Here is a 23,414-nt window from a genome sequence, read left to right as displayed (position 1 = left end):
TTATCGAGATAAGCCAAGATAACGATATCCCTTTGATATCCAGAAAACTTTTATGGAAAACTTTAAAAAGTATGAATTTTGCCTGGGAAAAGCACAATCGAAAGGCACTATTACTGGAAAGTGATGAAATTGTTTGCTGGAGACGAAAATATTTGACAACTATAAAGCAGTACCGCAGAGAGCAAAAGAAAATTTTTTATCTTGATGAGACGTGGATAAACGAAGGTTATATAGTCAAAAAAATGTGGCAAGATAAAAATATAACAAGTTCTCGCCAAGCTTTCATAGAAGGCCTTTCGACGGGTATTAAAGTGCCTTCGGGAAAAGGGAAGAGGCTTATAATTGCTCACATTGGAAGCGAAGACGGATTTTTAAAAGAAGGTTTGTTAAGCTTTGAGTCGTGCCGGACGGGAGATTATCATGAGGACATGAATTCGGATGTCTTCGAAGACTACTTCGGGGAAATGTTAAAATTTCTTTCAGCTGATTCGGTCGTGGTTATGGATAATGCAAGCTACCATTCAAGGCGCTTAGAGAAGGTACCAACTTCAGCTTGGAGAAAGCAAGAAATTATTAACTGGCTGTCAAGAAAAGGTCAGTTTGAGACGAATTCAGTAAAGAAGGAACTACTAGCCATAGTAAAACAACATAAATCTCGCTTCATGAAATATGCCGTAGAAGATGTAGCAGAAAAGTATAAAGTAACTGTGCTGCGCCTACCGCCATATCATTGCGAATTAAATCCTATAGAACTTATATGGGCACAAGTTAAAGGATATGTTGCAAGGCACAATACCACATTTAAAATGAAAGATGTCAAGGTATTGTTTGATCAAGCCATTATGGAAATCACATCAGAAAACTGGCAAAAAGCAATCCAGCATGTTTTAAAAGAGGAAGATAAAATGTGGGAACTGGACAACTTGGTCGATCAGGTGGTTGACCCTATAATTATAACACCAGGGGATGATGACAGTTCTTCGGATGAAGACTATACTGATGTAGAATAATTTAATTGAATTGTAAATATACTGTAGCGGGATAAGCAATCTGGACAGAGACCAGTGTATCAGTGACAGTGACACTTTTGCTTAGGTTAGGGTTTAGAATTAAGGGTAGTCTGAATAATTATTTTCTCGGAAGGTTCTCGAAAATTGTACCTAGTAATCTCTAGAACATTCAATTAGGGTATATATAGAGTGTTGTTAAACGTTAAGGGAAGTTCACAGTTTTAGTATTGTTCAAGTGTCAAATTGTAATAACGTATCCAGTAAAGTTCTTGTCGTTTTTGTGAATAAATTGATTTAAAGTCCCCACAAGTGTTTCAATACGTAAAGTTCGTTCGTGTGTGTTTGTGAGTATTTCCCGATTTCGGTTCGTATATATTTTATTGTCACATTTTATATTTTTTTAATAACACTGTTCTGCTGTATTAAATTTTTATTTCCTTTAATATAATTTTTATGAATGCATATTCTTTTGGCAATTATCCCACTAGCGCGCCTCTGGCTCAGTATTTATCCGTCGATAACAATGGACAAATCCCTTAAAACAGGGTGATACCTACCTGCTCTTTATGAAACGACATAATTTTGCAATGCGGACTAGGGAAGTGACAGAATTTATTGACGGATCACCCTGTAGCGCTTTTGAATACTTAATGAGATTTTATTACTCTACACTCTTTTGAAATAGACTATAATAGCTTAATTCTGAGAAAAGGGTTTTTATCATTATAATATAAATATTCTAGATACACACTGTTGAAATTTAATAATATAATTTACAAATAAAAATGTATTATACAGGGTCCTGCAACAGTGGCGCGGTGTTCCATATCTCAATAATTTAAGGAAAAGCTTTTGAATAACCCTGAGTGGACGTAAATTTCAGATATTCCTCCCCATCCTAGAAGACCGTGGCTCAGGTGACTTTCCACTAAACTGTAATTGTTTTTATTTCTGTTTCAGATCAAGAATATCATTTAATTGCCGGAATTTATGGAGAACAAATCGAAGCTTTCTGAGGACCAAATTCACATGATGATCTCATCGCATATGTGTATCTATCATAATTCTGAGGTATTTGATGTTATTTACACAATATATTTGTAGGTTACTTGGCAAAGTGAGTAGTTGAAAACTTGGCAAGGTAGTTTCATATGTGGTAAAGGGTATAAAGAATGTTTTATCAATATTGATAGTTAGTAATCTGTTATCAAAAAATGTTTTTATTGAAGAAATATCTACTTCCACAGAGTTTTTGACACTGGTCTTGTCCCTTATAAAGAATTACGGTATCATCCGCAAAGCTAATAATTTTCCTTCAGACTGTATTGAAAATAATCCATTCACCATTACAAAAATTAACAATTTCTGTCTCGCTAAAAAAATCCGCCTCAAAATCAGTAGTCTTCCCACCGAAAAAACTGCTCTAAGAAAGTACTAAAAAAGTATCCATAACAGCACATTGTCAGCATTTGAATACGGAGTGCGGATCTCGTGTCTGCCTCTCTTATTTCCATAATGTACTGAATGAAATGATAAATTTGGGAGAAGCCGAACAGGGTGAAGAACGATCGGGAAAGTAAAAAGGTTAATAAAGATGAAGGAGCCGAAAACTACAGAAAGTTCTCTCCGATTATTTAAGGTTTGCAAGCGTGTAGAGAGTTCAGTTCAAAAATCAGATGACAGCGATAGCAAACGAAGTGAACTAGTCCTTTTGTTTGAGTCAATTGTATCAAAGATGGAATATTATTGGTTGACAATTGTCGATTTATTAACAATTTCCATTATTAGAGTACCGAAAATCCACATGAACTACATATTTAACGATCATCAACCATTAATCAATCAAACAAAAATAGAGTCCTAATGTGTGAGACGGAATTGCGGGAATTGCGGGAATTATGTGAAACCATATTTCTTCGCACGAAAATTGAATGGACCCCGCAGGGAAGACTTTCCTAGGATGATAAAACACCTACCTAATCACAAAAAAAGATAAAATGTACTCTCAGTTAGAGGGGACACCAGCACCTTTTTGTGGGCAGTACAAGAGAAGTTGAATGTAATGTTTCCTGATAAACGGATTGGACGAGACGAAAACGACCTACTTCCGCCAAAGTTGCCGGACCTAAAGTCAATGGATTTTCATTTATGAGAAACAGTAAAATCAAAGTTTACCGTACTGCCCCTACTACACAGGAGGAAATGAAATTAGGAGTTTGTAGGACATTTCAACGAATTATGCCAATTAAACTTTCTATAGAGATTCAGAAAATGTACAGAACGAGTTGAAAGACATTATGAAAATGTATTATGAGTGTGAAAACTGCCGTTTTACGTGTTTTGAATTTAAAATGTGATAATTTCTTAAATTTTTAAAAAATACTTTGAAAAATGATATTTTAATGTTCTCTGTTCTCACCAGACAACTCGTAGATAATTAATAAAACAGCTCAACAGCTCAATTGTAAGGCATTTAATTTATAGCCGGCTTCACTTCCTAATTTTACAAAAAAATCAATAACCTGGTAATAACACATTGTGGCTGAAAACCCTAGTTTTTAGTAGGAAACTATGGGACCATTTTATTGCTTTCTTGACTGAATACCGTTTTACGCTACACACACACACACTCGATGGCTCATCCTATCCTATCCTACAGACAGGATTCATGTATATTATATAGATAAGAAGAAATGTGTTTTTTCGAGAGACTGGCGGTTTATTCGGTATGAATTGATCAACCCTCCACTGCCGAGAAACTAGTACTACTGGTCTGTCAATAGTCATTTCGACCAAATGAAATTGATTTCAACTTTTCTGATATAGGAAGTTACTTGCAAGGAATCTTACTTGCGGAAAACGTTGCTCACATTAAATTTGCATATACGGAAACAATGGCATAACCATGTGTATTCATTCACCTATGCAAACCGTTAGAAAATAATCCGATGTCATGACCCTTATCCTTGAACAACAAATACTACCTATTTCGTTAAATTTCATTAAACGGATCAGTGGCCAACTTAACGCAAGGGTTGCCAATATTCCCAAGTACCAACGTTGTATGGTTACGACAGCTGTGAGAATGCAAAAAAGGTTCCACAATTTCCAGAATGAAATATAATAATAATAATAAATGTCTTTATTTCCGCATTCCCCGTACACTACAGCACAATTATAATTAGATGAAAAAAAAAAGAAGTGGATAACATGAAATCTTAAAGGAAAGTGCTCTTCCACTTATCGCTTGTTGTAGTAAGGCTTAAATTATTTTTATTTTGCCTACCTAACCTAAAATAACTACTCGTAGCCCGAGCTTTTTGGGTCACTCATTATAATCTTATTTAACAATCAAATGTTTGACCATATTAAATAAAAAATAGAGAAAATACAAGGGAGGAAAAGAGGAGATGGGTAAAGTTATAGGGAATTGTTCAGTCCATATTTTTTCAGTTCTTTCTTGAATGTTATCAAATTATATTGTTTAAATTCAGGAGGAATCGCATTGTATAATTATACATATTGCTGGACATGTTAGCAGGTTTTTATTCCTGATGTTAGGATTGTGGATATCATTTCTGAATATTATTTTCTCACGAAGATAATTTGGGCTTTCAGACAATAGAATTTTGTGAAACAGACACGAGGCATGGAACTTGAATCTTTCTCTCATTGAAAGCAATTTCAAATCAATCAGTTTACGAGGGACATGATCATATTTATATCCGAGTCAGTAGACATCTACACAAAACATATTTTAAACATATATTTTTTTACTTACTATTAACTTTCTTAGTTGAAATACAAATTTGTTGAGACTGTTTCGACAACGCTTTAGGCATATTGAATATACGCAGGTTTTATCAAAAGCAATTATTACTTCTGAAAAGAAAGACTGACAGTTTTCAAGTTTTTTTCGATTCGGCAACGTCTGAAATTGTATTATCAGTTGAGCAACTTACAAAATGAAATTTTACTAGTTTCATTGCTAGTGAACGCATTTCATTGGGAATTTTAACATTGTTATGTTGGATATACTAAATTACCAAAATGACATAATTCTCTGCTTAACGTGAATACCCGATACCTGGTAAAACGATTGAAATGAACATAAATCGGTGCTTATAACAAGCGCTATCAAAACCAATATTTCTGGCAAGCAATGGACCTTTACACTATCCGAAAAAAAATCAATATCGTTCGTTAGTTTCTTCACAAAATGGTTCATACATACATAACATCAAACTTTTTCCATTTTACAAAATGACTGTGACGTCACTAGTTACTGCTGAGATTTTGTAAATCAGTAAAACGTAATCTGAAGGCTTCATTTCGTAATATGAAATGTTTCTTGATTTCGGAACTAACCATGAAATCTACCTCAAAAACAATTTGTTACACGATTAGTCAGAACATCAAAAATACAGGAAGGAAAAAAAATTTAAACTATGCAGAATTGATACTTTTACAGTATTGTCAAGTTCCTATACAATGTTAATGACCTCACAACTATTGTTTTACTTGATTTTGAAAAAACTACCGAAACAATTTGCAAAAAAAATAAAACGAAGTACTATTATATATTTAGTTTTCACTTATACATTTATCCCAATATCAGTCGGATATCAAAATTTGGCTTTTAGACACATCCGCTTTCGTGTACAATGATTCAGAAACACACTACTGAGTCAACATATAGAAATAATATTGTATATCAAAACACATGTTACGATTTTGTAAACTGATTAGTGAAAATCTCATGATATAATAAAGAGTTACTTTGACGAATTTCATGTCAGTCACTATACTCGTGCATATACAAATGATTTCCTTGAGAACTATAACAAAATTATTTCTATCTATCAATAGAAATCGTCAGAAATTATTTGAAGGTGTGAAAAGTCATAAAAAAAAGTCAGGAATATTTTCTAAATGTCAAAAAAATGTGGAACGCTTCACGATTTTGCGTGTCATCCTTGCGCAGGGGCCATGCTAATCTTCTCTGTATCGTTCCAATTTTAGTATATGTACCGCCGAAGCGAGTACACTAAGGGTGCTTGAGTTCAGGTATATATAGTTATATTCTCTGAGTAAGTGTCAGCGAGATATAAGATTAGGTCATATACTACCGGGCTCAACACATAGATGGCGCCAGTCTTATTGCTCGGGCCCAACACATATATAAGTTGGGTATTTTGGTGATGGATAATGTTCGGCAAGATTCAAATTCGAAAACTATACATTATTTTAGGCGATGAGACGCAGACAGCTGAATGAAGGTGGATAACCTTAATTACACAGTATTTTTTTCAATGAAAACAATGAAAAAGTTGGAGGCTAGGCAGCTTTACGAGCGATTGAATGCACTACATCTGTTTAACCGATTAAAAGGAGTATGCATCGGTGATCTTGTTAAGGCTATCAGTACTTTTTATAACTAGGTATTTATAATTTTTAGAACTTGGCATTTTTGAGAATAAACAAATACATTACTTATACCTACTATAATATTTTTTTTTAATTCCAATCATCGATGAAAATTATGATTCAAAAAAAGTATTGCATATAAACACATTTGTTAATCAACTATTTATTTTTGCCACTCAATGAAAATATAAAGAAATGAAGGATGGAATTCGTGAAAATTGTCATACAACAAATAAATCATCCAATCCAAATTTTATAAATAGAAAAAAATGAAAATAAATAACCATGTATGACTTTGTAAAAAAAATGAATACAATTATTTTTCTCAAAAGAAAATAAATGGTAATTTTCAGTTATTTTTGAGCGTAGGCATTGATTTGTTTATTAAAATTGTCAACTCTTTTTCGTTACTAATGTTACTACCGTTTCTTCCTATAAGAATATTTTCAAACAATTACAATTATTATTGAAATTGTAATTATTGTAACTATTTGAAAATGTCCATAAAGGACGAAACTGCAGTAACGTTAGTTACAAATAAAAGTGATATAAAACATAGAAAGTTTAATTTCTCATTTTTTATGAGAATTCAACAATGTTTATCAATATCTTTTGAATCCCTTAGTACAAAACTAACACAAATTCATCATATCATACGAAAATTCCAAGGAGTATTTATTCATGAAATACCCGCTCTCACTCCTTTCTTTGGTCCATTGCATTCACCTTCTCTCTCCAATATATTATATAACCTACAATATGAAAACTTTTTGTTTTGTTTTCTATAGTCGTAAGGATTCATTCAAATTGAGAGAATATGCACAATACAAACATATTCTATGATTAGGTGTAATTCTCGACTTTCAGATGAATTCAAAATAGCACATGAAATAGTTATTCATGTGCGATTCATGCTATTCATGTTATGTAATTATTCAACTGAATTATGAAAAACAAAATCTCTTACCACGTAGTAATGGCTACATTCATCAATTTATTTAAGTACTGTTTTTTAAAAAAAATCAGAATACGAAAAAATTGTAGCAATGATTAGTATTCCTGATAATAATAACAGAATTATAACAAACATCTTCATTTTTATGTAGCTTCCTACCGAGGATAGCTTCCTACCGTCATATGTTCCATTGAAGATATGAAAAAACTGTTTAAAATCTGTTTTTTCGTTATTGATATGAAAAAACTATTGTATAGCAAAACACATGTTTCGATTTTGTAAACTGTTTATTGAAAATCTCATTATATTATATAATAAATGTAACTTTGACGAATTTCATGTAAGTCACTATACTCATGCATACAAATATGATCTTGAAAACCATGAAGAAATTTTCACTATCTTTTGATAATACTCGACATTATCAATCATTTCAAAAACCGTTTTCCCAAAAACGATTTGAAATTTATTATGTGTATAAGAAGTCATAGGATACATAAAAATATTTTCTAAAAGTCGAAAAAATGTGGAACGCTTCACGATTTTGCGTGTCATCCTTGCGCAGGGGCCATGCTAATCTTCTCTGTATCGTTCCAATTTTAGTATATGTACCGCCGAAGCGAGTACACAAAGGGTGCTTGAGTTCAGGTATATATAGTTATATTCTCTGAGTAAGTGTCAGCGAGATATAAGATTTGGTCATATACTACCGGGACTGAAGTCTCGGGCTCAACACATAGATGGCGCCAGTCTTATTGCTCGGGCCCAACACATAGATGGCGCTAGTCTTATTGCATTCACCGCTTTTGCAGTTAGTAACCTTTAGAAGGAAGCTGTTGGAATTTCATGATATTCTACTCACAAGTCTGTGAGTTATTGTGCTAAAAGTGACACTACTTTTATTATTTTCAAAACAATGGATCAAAAACAATTACGTGTTTCAATTTCACATTGCTTCTTGATGGGAAAAAATACCGTTCGAGCGAAGCAATGGCTTGACAAGTGTTATGAGGACTCCGCTCCATCAGAAACAATAAGTAAACGTTGGTTTGCTGACTTCTAACGTGGTCGTAGAAACACCGATGATGAAGACCACAATGGACAGTAACACCAGATAACCAGATAAAAAAATGCACAAAATCGTTTTGAATGATCGAAAAATAAAGTTGCGTGATTTAGCTAACATTGTGAATATATTATAAGAACGTGTTGGCTTTATATTGCGTGAGCATTTGTCTGTTGACAAAAAACAAGAACGTCTTGATGATTTTGAACAATGTTGGCCATCTTAGAACATTTCTGATGCACTGTTTGGAACCTTCGGTATAATAATGAATATCACTGGAGTTCTATCCCAACACCAAACCTTTATTTTTAACACCTCAACACGTGTTTCAATCACCACGTGATAATCTTCAAGTGGAAGAATAAACATCTCGATCTTTGTTTCAAGGTAGTTGACAATGTTTCGTGGTGTTTTTTTTTCGGACTTCCGTTGTCTAATATAATATAAATTGATTTGGAATTTTTCCTCCGAGATCTGACTATTTATAGGTCATTCGAGTGCTTTCACAATCTTAATTTTCCTCTTGAACATGATCACTTGGTGACTGAAACACGTGTTGAGGTGTTAAAAATAACGGTTTGGTGTTGGGATATAATTCCAGTAATATGAATTCCAGTAATAGTAATGTTTAAACATAAAAAACCGGAATTTTTTTGTCGATATGTAACAATGGATGAAACATGGCTAAGAAACAAAAATTGTTTCATCAAGACCGTGTCACAAGTCAATCAAAACAATGTGTACAATAAATTATCTCGTTGAACCAAAGTACTAGCTAATTTTTCTAGAATATAATCTGTTGAGGAAACTATTATATACCGAAACAGGTGTCGCGGTTTTGTAAACCTTTCGTAGTGAAAATCAGAATACGCTGTATCAGAATCTTTCAATATTTTTATACTGCACAAATTAAGTGATTGAAAACGTATATTTTGATTTCTTTCGTGCCTACTACAAATTGAGTATCTCTGATTCTTGTTGCTTGCCTGAAATCACGTGCATTTTCTTTGGAAATTTCCGATCATATGTTCTTGGCGAATCATCACTGTAGATCCTCTTCAAAATAAATTGCAGTCAATAAGTTTGAATAAACTGATAAAGTCAACTTCAGCCTCTAGAGATAAGGTCAACAATATAGATACTTACACATTCACATGAACTACTCGAGAACTAGTCTGAAGCAACCCACTTTCGAAATAAAACACCCTAACAGAATTTAGAAAGAGATTATTATTATATTTTGGAAACGAAAAAAAATATTTGTCAGATTTCCCTCAACATATGGATCACTGCTTACGGCCATGTTGGCCTAACGAATATGTATAAATAGAACAAGTTGAGGTCGCTGGGGTGGGTTTTGAAGGTCACCTAAACCCCAGGTGTGTTAGTAGTAACAGATGTGAAAATATGTGGTATTATTCCCAAGAGGGATATTTTTTATAAATTCCGAGACAAAACCGAGACTCTATCATTCAGGAAAAGTAAGAATATAAGTATTGGTTTTCAATCTTTCATAAATCTAAAAAATAATGGACAAACTAGAAATTCACTTCATAAAATTATTGCGTAATATAAACTAGAGTGCAATTAGTCAGTAATTTGTATTCATGAATTTTGTCTGCAACTTGAATAGTCAATGGAAAAAATTAAATTATTGTATTTAGCTTTCTCAAGATCAGAACAACAGGCTACAAAACAAGTGGTGGTATTTTTATAACAGTTCAACGATATCATCACCGTAGCAGTTAATGCTTCTATAGGAAAAATAGCACAAGTAGTGGAACACATTCCTGTCCCCTGGTGGAACAAAGAGTGTGACTAGAGTGTACTAGACAAAGACAGCTTCCAATTAAATGAAAAGAAATGACACTGAAGAAAATCTCATCGATATCAAATAGCTAAGGGCACAGCTAGAAAAATGATATCTCCTTCATTAACTTTTCAACCCCTACGTCGGATATTTGGAAAAAAATCAATAGATAAAAGGTACCAAGACGAATATGGAAATATCTGCAGTGGAAATGGAAAATTCGTAATTTACGACAAGGCTGAAATACCTGATATACTGAGCGATACATTTCAGAAACACTCGAACAATGATGCATGCACCCAAGAATTACAACAAGTGAAGGAAATCCAAGAACTTGATGAAATTCGATTTGAAGGAGAAAACCACCACCATCTGAATGTACCTATCACAATCGTAGAGTTGGAAGATAAACTCTCAAAGACAAACGATTTTAACCCCGGACATGATGAAATTCCATATATATTTTTAAAAAGACTCCCTATATCAGAAAAACAAAGTATTTTTAATATCATGAACAGAATATTACTTTCACACCAGTTTCCATCCAGCTGGTCATAAGTAATTATAATCCCGATACTGAACCCAAATAAGAACAAAACACATTCGTACATGCCTGTATCCCTTATCTGTAACACGTGCAAAGTGCTTGAAAAAATAATTAATGCAAGAATGATATACTTCTAAGAACAGAAAGATCTCGTGATTCCTAAACAAAGTGGTTTCCGAAAGAATAGATCCACTATAGTCAATCTTGTGAATATAGAACTAGATATCAGGGAGGAATTTGCGAATGAGCAAAACCTAATAGCAGTCTTTTCAACCTCGAAAAAGGATATGAACGGATGTGGAAATATAAAGTCCTTAAATAACTGAAAAGTTGGAAAATAAACGGAAACACTTTGGCATTCATACAAAAATTTCTGGGAACTTTCAGATTGAGAGCCAAAGGAGTACTCTCCGACCTCAAGACACAAGAAAATGGCATTCCACAAGGTTCGTCTCTTAGTGTCATCCTGTTCCTAGCTGGCATAAACGATATTCTGGAGAATATTGTAACCCCGATTACGGCTAACATATATGCTGACGACTTAGTCTTATGTTGTATGTACAAATGGCAAAAATATGCAGTCATCGACCAAACTCGGGCTGCAGTCATTCTTTTCTGCATTTCAACGCAACATATGTACTGCACAAAGAGTTGCCAAACTATTAGGTAATTTGATGAGTAGTATGACCAATGCCGTGATACACATTGTTTTGCCTTATTGACAAAATAATTCAGAATATCTGGAAAGACCTGTTTCAGTTGGTTTTTGAAGACCAACCATATACATATAACCAAATAGAACCTACTACGGTTCAACACTGTCGGATACGAATATACAATACCTAAAAGTTGGTATTCTATTATGAAAACGAGCCACTATATACTACACTACAACACATTCCTATGCAGTGCATTTCTTTAATGTCCCCCCCTCCCCTTTTATTTTTTGAACGGGTCGACTCAAAAAATTGAAATTTTGGAGGGATAATGGAATTGAGACATGAATACTTTATTTCAAAGTGAAATTGACATATGAAACTTTCAAGATGACGACTGGGCGCCATCTGAAAAAAAATGAAATGGAAAGGGGGTCTCGTGACACATCTTTTTGAAGCTCCTGACGAATACTTCACAACGCTAGAAAGTGGAAGTCAATATCTTCACCTATACTATAAAATGGCGGAATATTTAATAATTTTCTGAAGACAAACACATTAATATCGATATTTCTATAAATATTCCTCTTTATCTGCCATTTGGCAATTTCAACAACCCGATAAGGTTTGTTAAGTTATTTTTTGTTTATAAAAACGACAAAAAATGTAAGTACGACAATGAACATATTTGTTCAGTTAGAATATTCTCATTTAGTTTTCGGTTTTACTAGTAGAAAAGTACCATGTCAACAATCTCTAAAATGGTCAATTCTCGTCCAATGAAATAAAAAATTGAAGCAATTTTTATTTACGGTGCCACGCGTAACTTTTACGAGACCGAAAGGATTTTCAATGAACGTTTTCCGAATCGTCCTATCTGTAGAAAATATTTGAGGGAATTTGTATCCAAATTCACAACTACCGGTACTGTACATAACAAAAAGCCCCAGGTCATCCGTCTAATCCGGAAGAACAGCAAGTGCAAATAATTGGTGAGTCGCGAATGTTTGAGAGGTGTCTCCTACTACTGTGTGGAGACTTTTGAAGAGGAATAGGTATCATCCATACAAAATTACAATGGTTCACCAATTAACTAAAGATGACCCTGATCGAAGAACAGAATTCTGCGAAATCATGACGGAAACCATTGCAAGGCATCCTACCTATCTCCACAATATTTGTTTTAGTGGCGAATGTCCTTTTTTTTAAACGGCAATGTTCACAGATAAAATTGCCGTTATTGGAGTGACACCAACCCTCATATTGAGAAACTATGTATTGGAAAACCATATTGTAGGACCTCTATTTATTGATCAGAATTTAACAGGGAAACTATATTTGAATATGCTGGAAATAACTGTTGACCCTCTCATCACTGAAATCGTCGAAGCTAATCCTAATGAATTCGATATGGATATTGTATTCCAACAAGATGGAGCACCACCACATTACTCCAGACAAGTAAGAAACTATTTGGATACTACTTTTCCCGGTCGTTGGATTGGCCATCGAGGTCCTACAGAATGGCCATCTCGCTCGCCACATTTGACATCTTTGGACTTTTTGATGGGGCTATTTGAAGCAAAAGGTGTACGAAACTGAACCTACTTCAATATTGTATATACGGCAGAGAATGATAATATTTGTAGATATATTGACCTTAGTGTGTTCGGAAATGTTGGGTGTGAAATACCGTCAAGAAGTTCAAAGCAATCATTTCGAGCATATTCTGAACTGGCCTCAAGCTTATTACCTCATATAATGTAATTAATGTCAATGTATTCGGACAATTATTAAAAGTTCCGCCATTTTGAAGTTGTTGAAGATATTGACATTATATTCTAGGGTTGCGAAGCATCTGTTAGGAGCTTTAAAACGATGTATCACAAGACCCTCAGTTTCCATTTGATTTTTTTTTCCCAGATGGCGGCCAGTCGCCATCTTGAAAGCTTCATCTGTCAACTTCACTTCAAAATAAAGTATTCATGCATCAATTTCATTATCCCAAATTTCAATTTTTTGAGCTGACCCGTTCAAAAAAATAAAAGGGGGGACGACGTTAAAGAAATACACTGTATAATATGCTGAGAAAGAAAATAAGTCTTTTTCCAAATACTACCAATGGATATATTTTCAATTCAGCTAGTCAGTTTAGGTTGAGTTAGGTTAGGTTTGTGTCATATATACTCGCACAATGTCGATCAGCGACTTTTCAGGGTTGTAAGCAATTATTGTTAATTGAATTGTTGTTTATCAATAATTTTCCATTTCTTACTCTTTGTAGCGTTTTCCATGAATGAAAAAAAAATCGTTTCATTGCTACAGAACCAAAAAGTTTTCTTTCCTAAAAATAAAATATAAATAAGTTTTCTGATGTAGGTTGTTTAACCTTTCGTTTTTCGTACTTATGGCTTTCAAAAGCATCCCTCAGTAATCAAACCTTCAAATTTGAACCAATTAAAATTTTAGCTAATAGAAATTTACGTGTTTGTATAATATCTTGAAATGACACTTCAAATGAAGAAAAGAGAAACGAAACTTTCTATGTTTTTATCACTTTCATTTGTAACTAACTTATACAATAAAAGATAAAAAAACGTTACTGCAGTAACCTTAGTTACAAATAAACTTCTCTTTTCTTCATTATGATTTCCTACCACGTAGTAACGGCTACATCCATCAATTTATTGACACTTTAAATGTTCATTGCCTTTCGAAGTTAAGTTTAATCTGATCCAAATATCTTGTAAAGATGTGACCCAAATATTACGGGTAGTATCACGGGTAGTATCTCAATACATAAGATTTTTCATTTAATACTTAGTTTTGTACATTTCAAAGTAATTCAATGATATCTAATTCCTGGTATTAGGTGTCAAACTTAGTGCCCTACTGATTATATTTCTTTGTCGAACCTATTTATTTTTAGCAGGTTTAATACGATTCCGAACAATCACCCCAGACTAAGTAAATCATCATTTTCCAGGAAAGTATGAATAATGAAAGGCAGATGAATGATCTCAGGGCGTCGCAAATTTAAAAATAATTCATTTGTGGCATGACCTCTAATAAAGCGTGTGTATACCAAACAACATTTTTCAATGTCTTCTATTTTAGTTTCTAGTAGATCCCAGATATTTTTAAATGACAGCTCAGTCGGAAATTATTTCTCCTTGACTGTTTAGTGATATTTTGAAATATCTGAAATATAGTGCAAATTGTCATCAACGAAATTATTGAGAGATTTACATTAAATAATGAGTTAGGCACTACTTTATAAACTTGAATGAATACACCGTTTTTTCGTGAATAGGTACGAAAAAAAAAATGTAACTTATGCGTATTATGATGCATGAATGGTGATATTCTGATGTAATATATGAACACTCGTATATTTCTTTTTCATATATTCTTATTGCCATGGTGACATAAAAAACAAGTATTGTTAAAATGTTAACAAATAAAGTAATTAGTTAGGAATTCATCCTCTTGTTTCTTTAAAAGTTTATTACAATATGGCTCAGTCGGAAGACGAAATACTTCAGATCAATTATGATGAAAGCAGTGAAGATAAGGGAGACCTGGAAGCCAAACTAGTTATTGGAAGACAAGAACTCGACCATATGATGTCAAAATGGTGTCATTGGTGACAGACAATTCCAAAATGATTAAAATCAACCCATTCAACATTAAAGATGATAAACCAAATACATAGATAAAACAATATGAATTCATGGCCGTATCCAACAATTGGACTACAGACGATCAGAAAATACATCATTTGAGATTCAACTTATCCGGTATTTCTCTTCGTTGGTATGAACAAAAATTCAGTGAATCCCGATCATTTTCTTGGGAGGAATGGAAAAATTCTTTCATGGTGAAGATAACATAACGAAATGAGATAACGCTCTGAATTATAAACTCCTTCAAGAAACAATTCTTGAAAATTTTTATGAAAAACAACGTTCATTACACTCATCTGACAATTGTCTCTCCGAAAATTCCGTTATTTCTCTATCGATATTTGGGCTTTTCTACTATACAGGCTGATTCACGGTGGATGGCACATTAGACGTTTCTGGTGAACCAGACAACGGATCACTTTGAAAATTTAATGGAGGACATATTCGGACATTCTCTAGCCAACTAAAATATTTTCGACAATGCGGTGTTGCCGCTTCTATTAGAAAGCAGTAGCAACTTTGATTTTTCAAATGGAACACTCTGTATATAATATTATTTTTGGAATCTCCAACAATTGCCCGACAACTTTTCTTGATATTTCCCTATACCTATCTGTTACCGTTTTCGAAATAAAAATTAATTTCAATTTTTTTCTTCGAAAATCATGACTTCTAAAAATGCCGATATCTTTTAGTTAAGAAGTACTATGATATCGAAATTTGGTTTGGAGTTAGGTGATACTTGGACACTTCCCACACGTCAGCCTAATCTCCGTTACTTCAATACAGGGTGGTAAAAAAATACAGTTTTTTCGTTTGCTTGAAAAAGTTGCTGAAATTTGATTATTCTAAATGGAACACCCTGTAAATTATTGAAAATTCGGAAAGCTGCTGAAATTTGCTTTCTTTCTATGTATATCATACCTATACCTAACTAGTCAAGTTTCGGACTTATGAACATTTATTTGTGAAAATGTCTCTTCAGAATGGTATTTCCATTCGGTATTTGGTAAGCAGGCCATGATTACTATTTGACAGTAGCGTTGTGACATTCTCCTAATAATATCGACATTTTCGTCACTTCAGAAGTTGCAAATACCTTCAAAACGATGGAAAAAAACTATTCAAACGAAGTTCTTATGAATTTGTTTATTATTTTTGGACAGTGTGACAAAATTATCAGCAGAACATGTAGAAAGTTCAATGAAATGTATTCGAATCTACCGCCAATGAACCTCAAGAAATTTATACGAATTCAGAACAATTTCAATGCATTTGGATCAACTTTAAAAGCACCAAGAAACTTGCCTCGACCCGTAACTTTCGAAGACAACCAGATTAATGTCTTAGCATATTTTCACGCATTTCCCGAGTCATCGATAAGAAGTGCTGAAGAAGATTTGGGTATAAAATATTCATCGGTTCAAAGAATCTTGCGAAGACATAAAATGCATGATTATAAATTCACCAAAATTCAAGCAATGAAGCCTCAAGATCCTCAACAGAGAGTAGAATTTTGTGAAATGTTGTTGACACGCATTCAAGAAGATCCACTTTTTTTAAATAAAATTATTTGGACTGATGAATCGAAATTTTCGAGAGAAGGGATTTTCAATAGAAAAAATCGTCATTATTGGTCCAGTGAAAATCCTCACGTCACAAAAGAAGCCAGATTTCAAGAAAAATTTAGTTTTAATGTCTTCTGCATGTTGATGGACAACAAATTGAGGTACGTGATATACGAGGAGTCATTAACATCCAGAAGCTACCTAAATATTTTGGAGAATACTGTAGACAGTTTCGTGGATAATCTGCCACTCGAAGATTATCGAAACTGTTGGTACCAACTAGACGGAGCTACTGCACATTGCACAAGAGAAGTGAGCGCAGAACTGGATAGACTATTTGACGATCGGTGGATGAGGCGCTTGGGACCATGGAATTGGCCAGCGAGATCACCCGATCTTAATCCATTAGATTTTTATTTGTGGGGAATGTTTAAAGAAAAAGTTTACAAAATACCCGTGCGTTCGAGAGATGAATTGTTAGAAAGGATTGCCCAAACATTTGAAGATTTGGATCCCAATGAAATCAGATCTGCCACCACGAAAGCAGTCAACACCCGCATTTTAAAGTGCTTGGAAGTGAACGGCCAGCGATTCGAACATATTTTGAAATATTCCACATGATTGTTTTACTTTTTTATAATTATTCATATCAATATATCCAATTTCAAGTTTCTTGGTGCTTTTTTAAAGTTGTTCTGAATTCGTATAAATTTCTTGAGGTTCATTGGCGGTAGATTCGGATACATTTCATTGAACTTTCTACATGTTCTGCTGATGATTTTGTCACACTGTCCAAAAATAATAAACAAATTCATAAGAACTTCGTTTGAATAGTTTTGTTCCATCGTTTTGAAGGTATTTGCAACTTCTGAAGTGACGAAAATGTCGATATTATTAGGAGAATGTCACAACGCTACTGTCAAATAGTAATCATGGCCTGCTTACCAAATACCGAATGGAAATACCATTCTGAAGGGACATTTTCACAAATAAATGTTCATAAATCCGAAACTTGACTAGTTAGGTATAGGTATGATATACATAGAAAGAAAGCAAATTTCAGCAGCTTTCCGAATTTTCAATAATATACAGGGTGTTCCATTTAAAATAATCAAATTTCAGCAACTTTTTCAAGCAAACGAAAAAACTGTATTTTTTCACCACCCTGTATTGAAGTAACGGAGATTAGACTGACGTGTGGAAAGTGTCCAAGTATCACCTAACTTCAAACCAAATTTCGATATCATATTACTTCTTAACTAAAAGATATCGGCATTTTTAGAAGTCATGATTTTCGAAGAAAAAAATTGAAATTAATTTTTATTTCGAAAACGGTAACAGATAGGTATAGGGAAATATCAAGAAAAGTTGTCGGGCAATTGTTGGAGATTCCAAAAATAATATTATATACAGAGTGTTCCATTTGAAAAATCAAAGTTGCTACTGCTTTCTAATAGAAGCGGCAACACCGCATTGTCGAAAATATTTTAGTTGGCTAGAGAATGTCCGAATATGCCCTCCATTAAATTTTCAAAGTGATCCGTTGTCTGGTTCACCAGAAACGTCTAATGTGCCATCCACCGTGAATCAGCCTGTATAAGAAAACAAAAAGAAAACACATATGCCATAAAGATATAAAATCAAGAATATAGTTACTTTAACTTCTGAAACATCATACAACAAGCAAGAAAATAGGAACGGTCGACATTCTGTACAATGCAATTACAATCAATGTTATGAGTTTGTTAACAATGACGAAATTGAAAAAACATTTCCGCACCTATCTAGAAGGACGAAATTTCGAAGTGCATAGCGACCATCGTGCTTAACCCAACTTTTATCCACCGGAGATCTGAGAGATAGATTGGCAAGATGGCAAATATTTTTGAGAAGTTTCGATACGGAGATTAATCATAAAAATGGAAAAAAACTGAAAGATGTTGATGCTATATCAAGATTATGTATTGAAATACCCAACGATATCAAGAATCATTTTGGTGTAATTTGGTTACTCAAGATTTGGAATAAATGGATATATTCGGTTTGAATTTATACATAAAGGAAATACCAAAAACGTCACAACAACAAATGAAATACAAAGAAAGGGTTCAAAATCAAGCCAATAAAAATAGAAAATTGAAACTATCTGAACTGAAAAAAGGAGATAGCATTCTAGTAAGGTACCAGAAAATTGGAAAAGATTATATAACGAAAGGTCCGTTCAAGATAACAAGAGTCCCTTTCATCGATGGGATAGTAGCATTCGTAAATTTCGATAATGATGGACGACCAGAGTCAGCTCATATTTCTAATATAAGGAAGTTTCATCACAGTTTCACTTCCAGTTCGTCTAAATAGTGTTAACAATCTTCGAAGGCTGCTTCATTTGGATGATTTCTGTTGGGAAATCTTTCAGCGTAAATTCGTGATAACAAAAATCAGTTTTGATGACATTCTCTAAGCACCTGGCACTTATAAGTCCCTATCCATCCTTCGGGATTTTTTTTATCAAATAATTTAGCCATAATGCTTCCTGTCGAATAATGTGAATTACTAAATAACTCAAAATTTTAGAAGATAAAATTACCTGTGACGAATATAAATATAACTTGTTGACAGATAGTCTATGTGATATGAAAAGTAAGTGAAATACTGCTCGAATTAGTAGAAACATTCCTTTGGCTTTGGTAGTCTTATATGATTTTTTCCTTTTGTGCAATATTCATTTATATACCGAATGTAACATAAATACGTTAAAATATTCGAGTGACGTACTCCTGAGTCGATTTTAAAATAAAAAGTCTTATGAACTTGTATCCGGAAATGCTTCGTTTCGGAGATACAGGGTGTTGGAATTACCCAGTTTTCTTTTGACGTCGGAAATCATAATTTCGAATTAATTTTCATGTAACATCTATAGAGCTCTAGGGAAGCTGTCATTATTTATTTTAAATTGCCCTAACTTTTTCTACAGTAAAGTTTTGGTACTTTTCATGGAAAAATCTAATTCTCACACTTTTTCCAAGTTGAAATTGTACACTTCCTTAACAACGCTGCACGTGATCGTTTTCGAGATATTTACAATTTTCTATATCGACGCATTTTACTTAGCTCCTAGGGCGCTGAGTAAAGTTTCTGAAAACATTAAAAAAAATAAGTATGTGGTGGATCTCGTCAAAATAAACAATTTTTCCTATGAAATGTTTATCGAAAAATCATTTATTTCCGAGATACAAATTACTAAAATTGCAAAAGACTTAAATCAATCATGTTTTGAAAAATTTCAACAATGCAGACCTACGAGAGGAAAGGGCCAACCCTGAGCATGTCATAATGCACCTCTCCGGAATATTAATTATTATTCCGACTCCCACCCAGGAGTATGCTTGTGAAATTATTTCGTGGCTCCGTCTGCAGGTGGCGCAGTGAACATTCCACTGAATCAACTGTAGAGAGATTATATGACTAGCTGGAATTATTTTCATTTGGTCGTGATTACCCAGACGGTTTACACCGTTCTGAGGAGACCATGCCCAGTACTGATGATGGGGCAATCAACCCGAAACCGGTCTATCGGTTGGTCGGATCGACCAAACGAAATTAATTTCTGCTTTTCATAGTGGGAAATAATTTGCGACGAATCTTCCAAGTCGAAGACGTTGCACAGGTGCCTGATAGTTTTACTTCAACTCTCTGCGCGGCATCAGCTGGGTGGGTTGTTTGTTTTTCCGTTGGGTATCTGCCACACGTACCTACAAAGTCGTAGGTCTGCATGAGGGGAAAGGGGCAACCCTGAGCATGTCATATATATGTATATAAAACAGAAGTTAATAATCGGACATATCCCTCAAATAAGAGACACGTTTTTCGGGCTTTTGGGCCATCATCAGTATGGTGCAGCCAAGTGTAAGGATGGGTAACACTTGGTTATCAAAAGATTGAAATACAAATGCAGCCAGCCGCACATTTGTGGTTTCAGTTGATAGATATTGTGTTTACAAGAAAACTATCAAAATCAGCACGGAGGCAGCTATAGCTACCTGCGTTATTGAGTGTCTTGATATAGAAACAGTAGTTAATAATCGGACATAGCACTCAAGAAAGTGGCAAACCATAGACACGTGTTTCGGGCTTTTGGTAACATATATATATATATATATATATATATATATATATATATATATATATATATATATATATATTATGTCAGCTAAAAAGATTCATTTACTTTCTATACAGACCGAATCCCCAAGTGGTTCTTGAAAATTACTTCAAAGCAGAAGTCGAAACGTCGAGAATATGAAAATCACAGACGCGGTTCGCCAACAGTACACCAAATTACTGACCGCGGAAACCTATCCGAACACATAATATCTTTTTTGAACAATATGAGCAGTTCAAAAGATTTCAGATTTTCAACATTTATATTATGAAAAAGGAAAAAAAACCTCATCTAATCGGAGCAATTCCTGAAGACTTTATACATTCCTTGACATGACTATTTATTGGAAATATCAATAAGTTCCAAAAGTCATATGCCAGTTTGATTCAAAATAATTGCATACAACTTACGTAACGACTGATATTTAATTGATTCGTTATACATCAGAGCAAACAAGTTATCAATGGTTCAAGGGTCAAATTAGTTTTTCTGCGTCTCACATATGCATGTTCGTGGGGAAGTATTATTTTTATGTAATAAATAATATATAGAGGTCATGCGAAATGAAACAAAGCAAGGTCAAATAATTTATCCCTATGAACGTTAGTTTATGCCAATTTGCAAAACCTGTCGTAAGTTAGTCATACACTGAATACAACAAACCATAAATTGTGTCGTGTATTCCAAAGTGAAAAACTGCTCTTCAAATAATCTATAAACATTCTGGAGTGCATATTTTCTCATGTACATCTTCAGATTCCGAGAACAATTGCATTTTGCGACAGTTGCAACTTTATTTGCGGTATTTCTTGAGAAAAAGTCCAACGTGATATTCGATTATGAACAGCAGACGTGCGATTGAATAAACTTTTAAATTCCCATGTTATCCAAATAATGAATTCATTGTAGAAAATCAAAATAATATCTGCAACTGTTGTTCGCTCCAAATCAAGACGAGGAATGAAATACTCTGAAAGAATTTCGATTTTCAATTATGTAGTATCACTGACTTTAGGTCGATGATGGTCACTATCTTGCACTGACGAGTGGCTAAGGAGCCCGAAACCGGTCTGCAAGTGTGCCCGTTCCAGAATTAAAGGTCGACTCTTTCAGTTGTATTGCCAATTGCATATGCAAGAAATTTTCTGTGAAGATTCCTGCAGTGACGCCTGTCGGATATAATCCAACGCCGTTCTTGGTATTAGCCAGGGGAGTAGTTGTTTTCTGATAGGTGTCAGTCCATTCAACCTACTGTGTTTTAGATTAATATCTGCAAACCGAATATGTATTCTCAATAAAATCTCGAAATGAAGTTAGTGTATGATTAATAGATCTTGTTTAATGAAGGATAAATCGTTTGTATGTAAGAGTTATTTTCAAGAACTATGACAAGCGTTACTTGTATTTTTTGTTTTCAAAGGTGTTTCCCCAATTGGGTTAAGAAAAATATAAGGTTCAACCTTGGATTTGACTATTTTGAATAATTTTAGTTTCGAACCTCTTAACTCAATGAAGAATAGAGGAAAAAAGGGGAAAAAATCCACGAACACTGCCATTCGAATAGGCACTGGGAGTCAATTTGACCATCCTTAATATTTTCCTTCCAGTAAACAACTAGAGGAATCGAAAACACAGGTAAAATTTATTTTCAAGGAGGACACTTTCAAGGACTATTTGTAGCACTCGTGGTTCAACCTCCTAGGAGGGTTACCCTCAGAATTTTAAATGGGAAGGGGGGCCAAGTGGCACATCATTTTGATTGGCGTTCAATTCTGCTTCCAATGGTACCCTGTCTTATTATTTATTGATGAGCATTTTCCGATAAATTGCGTTCTAAATACCTGTACAATACGTGCTAGCTCGGGTCGACTGCCAGTTTACAGGTACCAAGTGCTAAAGGTAGTAATCCAGTCATTTAAGCTTAAATTACGTAAGAATCTAGGAATTCGAGATACCCAGCTGTAAGTCTGTAAATACTTGTATATTGACACCCTAAAAGTTGTCTCAAAACCTACATATGGTAGGGTGTAAGCAACTATTAAATTTCAAGGTCAAAGGTCACAAAAATCGGTTTTTTGCGCTTTTTTTGGAAATATCTCATTTCCTATGGGTTTTTTGCTATTTGTATTTATTATCAATATTGTAGAATACAAAATTCTCTACAAATTTTATTTGAAAAAAATTTTTATACGGTGAACCGTTTTCGAGATAGAGGGCGGAGAGCGCGCGGTCACAGCATCACTTCAGGTCAACCGGTGCCTCCGGTCGAAAACGCGCCATATATAGATGCGGATGTTCTTATTGTTGAAACTGCAATTGAAGAATCAAAGTCTAAAAACAACTGCAGTTATAATAGGACAAGATACTGATTTTATTGTCATTTTAATTGGGCGTACACTGTCTTACGATCAAGAAATTTTCTTTAAAAAAGTTGGGAAAGGTAATGTAAAAACGGAGATATACTCGACTAAAAGTTTTGATAATTATCCTCATTCTAAAAAATATATTTTATTTTTGCACGCATTAA

The 23,414-nt window shown here is 33.9% G+C and overlaps 1 protein-coding gene and 2 non-coding genes across 5 annotated transcripts in view; all 3 read right to left on the bottom strand.

Annotated features, from left to right (window-relative positions):
* The window catches only part of Svil (Supervillin), a 566,272-nt gene that overhangs the window by 505,281 nt on the left and 37,577 nt on the right, over nt 1-23,414 (bottom strand). The window lies entirely within an intron of this gene.
* Nucleotides 5,950-6,056, bottom strand: LOC111512996 (U6 spliceosomal RNA). The gene has a single exon (XR_002723153.2). It is a non-coding gene; the product is annotated as a U6 spliceosomal RNA (small nuclear RNA).
* LOC111512995 (U6 spliceosomal RNA) lies at nt 7,913-8,019 on the bottom strand. Its single transcript, XR_002723152.1, has one exon. It is a non-coding gene; the product is annotated as a U6 spliceosomal RNA (small nuclear RNA).

This window comes from Leptinotarsa decemlineata, unplaced genomic scaffold, assembly GCF_025532065.1.
Source record: "Leptinotarsa decemlineata unplaced genomic scaffold, Ldec_3_MD MMD2_tig00000251_RagTag_RagTag, whole genome shotgun sequence".
In the NCBI taxonomy this organism is placed as follows: Eukaryota; Metazoa; Arthropoda; class Insecta; order Coleoptera; family Chrysomelidae; genus Leptinotarsa; species Leptinotarsa decemlineata.
The sequence above is the reverse complement of the archived record's forward strand: the minus strand, read 5'-3'. Positions and strand labels throughout refer to the sequence as shown.